This window comes from Triticum dicoccoides, chromosome 5A (assembly GCF_002162155.2).
Source record: "Triticum dicoccoides isolate Atlit2015 ecotype Zavitan chromosome 5A, WEW_v2.0, whole genome shotgun sequence".
Taxonomy (NCBI): domain Eukaryota; kingdom Viridiplantae; phylum Streptophyta; class Magnoliopsida; order Poales; family Poaceae; genus Triticum; species Triticum dicoccoides.
Genome location: NC_041388.1, coordinates 708,356,001 through 708,359,604, shown reverse-complemented (window position 1 = coordinate 708,359,604; position 3,604 = coordinate 708,356,001). Strand labels below are relative to the sequence as shown.

The window sequence follows — 3,604 nt, the reverse complement described above, 5'->3', positions numbered from 1 at the left end:
GCTGACGGAACTCTTCCCCGACACTTTGCTGGATCGGAGTCCGGGGATCGTCATCGAGCTGAACGTGTGCTCGAACTCGGAGGTGCCATAGTTTCGGTGCTTGATCGGTTGGATCGTGAAGACGTACGACTACTTCCTCTACGTTGTGTCAACGCTTCCGCAGTCGGTCTGCGTGGGTAGTAGACAACACTCTCCTCTCTCGTTGTTATGCATCACATGATCTTGCGTGTGCGTAGGAATTTTTTTGAAATTACTACGAAACCCAACAAAAAGTGCCTACAGGTTGGCGATGGAAACACATGATGAGATGCATTCTGGGGGTGCATGTTGTACTAGACCGGACGGCGACAAATCTATTTGGAATTCGATTTGGAAATCTAATGTTCCACTCAAGATGCGTATTATGGCATGGAAGACGGCGACGGGTGCATTGGCAACTAATCTAGGCAAAGCGCATCGTCGTATTCATATACAGAGATCATGTCCTATTTGTGGAGCGGAGATTGAAAGCAGTTTTCATGCATTGATTTCATGCATGCACGCCTGACATGTTTGGAAGGGCTTACGTGCAATCTGGCCCTTGCCTGATGACTCACTACTAGTGGACTCTCGTAAGGACTGGGTACTGCAGCTACTTTCAAAATGTTCGGACAAGACTAGGGACTTGGTAATTATGACGATCTGGCGTATTTGGCAACTCCGAAATGATATAACACATGGGAAGAATGAGACCCGAGTAGAGGTAACTGTGGATTATCTTGACAGTTATTATAAGTCGCCGAATTTGGTAAGGAACTATAGCATGGAGGAAATCGTCAAAGGGAAGATGCCGTTGTATGAGGACAGTCGGCCAAAGTGTGTAAAAACTACAGAATCCCCCACGCCTTGGCCTCCTCCGCCTATGGGCTGGGTTGCGTTGTCGGTAGACGATTCATTCTCGTGCCAGGATGGTCGCACTTCGATTGGCATGGTGCTTTGCAGGGAGAACGGATCTACGATTTTTGCGGCATACAGGTACATTTTCCACTGTAATGATGCCCTGGAAGTGGAAATTCATGCTATTATGCAGGGTATGGCACTGGCCATTCAGCATTCGGACTGCCCGGTGATTGTTCAATCAGACTCTTCAAATGCTCTGACTATTCTCTCGAGCGACAATCTTTCAAGGTCGGCCTATGATCATCTAGCTGCTGAGATTAAAGCTCATTTGATAGTTAGGAAGTTTGTTCCTCTAAAAGTTAGCAGATATCAAAATAGGGTAGTATATCAATTGACACACTATAGCCGCACTGAAGCTTATACATCGGTATGGGTGAACTCGATTCCTCCATGGTGTGAGGAATTAGTGTCTCGTTATTGTAACCCTCTCGTTGTGGAATAAAACATCCTTTCTCCCCGCCAAAAAAAAAGAAATCTTACATTCACATGTCTTCCGTCGTTTCCTTTTTCGGCCAGTCAAAATCTTACATATTTTCGGCCATAATCGGCATGTCGAAGCGGATGAAGGAATTCAGAGGAGATATAAACCTAATAAATAATATTGTATATAAATTAATTCACAAAGCTGGAATAGCTCATTTGGCTAGAGCATGTGGCTGTTAACCACAAGGTCGGAGGTTCGAGCCCTCCTTCTAGCGCATTTTCGATTTTTAGTATTTTTTCTTCAAATTATAACCATTGCACTTTTCTTTTTATATAGAGAGAAATTCATACCATTGCTCTTTTTCTTTTTTGTACATTCCCACCATTGTTCACTGACTTTTTTTTCTTCCAAATTCACATGATTCGGAGTTCTTTCTTACATTGTCGACTGTAACGTTGCATGCATAGCATGGACAAAAATACATTCACTTCTTCCAGTCCATCAGACATTATATAAAAGTCCATCTAACTAAGAATGTATAACTGCATGGAGTTTAGATTCATACGCATCAAAAAAAGAAAGAAAGCAAGAAACCTAGATTCACTCGACGTGACCCATGGTGATGACATACATCCATGTGGATGAACAAACCACCCACATCGATAGCATTTCAACATCGCAGTGAGGAGGCATCTACTGGAGAACCCGCCCTCTCATGCGCATTGGGCCAAACCTACTCACCTCTAGCCAACCATGGTACCAGAACAGCGGCGGCACCGGCCACCTGCCATCCAAAGTTTAGTTTCCACATTGTATCGTAAGTCGGATGTCGAATAGAACAGTCACAAACAACTAAAAGTTTCACCGAGAAACAGAAAGAATCCAACCTACCGGTTTTGGCTGTTTGTCTCGTGTTGGCCTTCATCCAGTCTGCGAACGGCCTCACTGGTCTTCCTCCTGTCGCCCGATGAGGTTTTTACAGTGTGGTTAAGCTCTCCTTGAATAACTTACCTTTGTACTCCCTCTGTAAACTAATATAAAATCGTTTAGATCACTACTTTAGTGATCTAACCGATCTTATATTACTTTACAGTGCAAGTACTATTTAGAGCAAGTAGGAGAGGGAGAGAGAAGGAAAAGCATACCGTTCCAACTCGAGCCCAAACAGATGCAAGACTTCACAGATTTGCTTGCAAGGTAGGAAAGGAGTTCCACTGGGCCTTCCATCATAAAAGTTCATGCCGACGAGGCTCCCATTGAAAAAGTAAATCAGGGGGCCACCGATCCCAATCTGTTGCAAGAAGACACCAGTCGTAGAGTACATATGGTTAGCAGGATAGTGGATGCATCCAGAGGAGGGCAAGGTGACCGCCTCATTGGAGTCTGATGCAATGTCACTATCTATATAAACCGCCGTGTAGAAAAGAGGCGACAGAAATTCACCTTCGCGATTTGACAGTCTGACAGCCTAAGGGCATCAGCAGTGTATAGAGGCTGGGCTGCCTCTATGCTGGGTCCCACCTTCAGCCTCTAAGGAGAGCTAACAATCACGCAATGTGTAGCATCTGTTGTTGACTCTAAGGGTTGGACCCACAGTAGAATAAACAAGGAATTTGTTGGAAGTCTGGATTGATTGGTTTTTGGTGGGGTAGATGCTCCATACACGGACAAGTAGGGTCATATGTGTTGTTTAATCCTTGGAGGCAGCCTCCAAGGCAAGCGTCGATGCCAAGCTCAAAAAATATAGAGGCGAGGTCTGCAGTGTTTGGAGGCGGTCTCCAAGCCTTTAGAGGCAGCTATAGAGGCTGGAAAACACAACACTGTGGATGCTCTAAGGTCCTTGCAACCAAATGCGCTACACTTGTCCAGGTCTTCGCGACCAAGTATAGGTTCGCCCATCGAGGCACACAACAGTCCTTTGGGTTCACGCCCGATAGCTACCACCCTTCTGGGCAAGGACTCTGGATGAAGCTCCAGGTCTTCTGGAAGACCCTTGCGCAAACCCTTAACAATCACAATAGCAGCAAACCCTTAACAGTCACAATAGCAACATTATACACTGAATGGTATGATTCCATTGTCCCATTCAAGCGTTGATTCGGAGGGAGAAACACCTCGATATGCAAGTCAAAAGTGAGCTTAATGGCTAAACCATATATCTAACCGAAAACCGTGGCGAAACGATTAGGGGAACCTGAAAGATTTAGAGAATATTTGCCACACTTGGGCTTTTCAATTACA

At 45.0% G+C, this 3,604-nt stretch overlaps 1 non-coding gene across 1 annotated transcript; it reads left to right on the top strand.

Moving 5' to 3' along the window:
• Window positions 1–1,563: 1,563 nt before the first annotated feature.
• Window positions 1,564–1,637, top strand: TRNAN-GUU. The gene has a single exon. It is a non-coding gene; the product is annotated as a tRNA-Asn (tRNA).
• The last annotated feature ends 1,967 nt before the right edge of the window (window positions 1,638–3,604 follow it).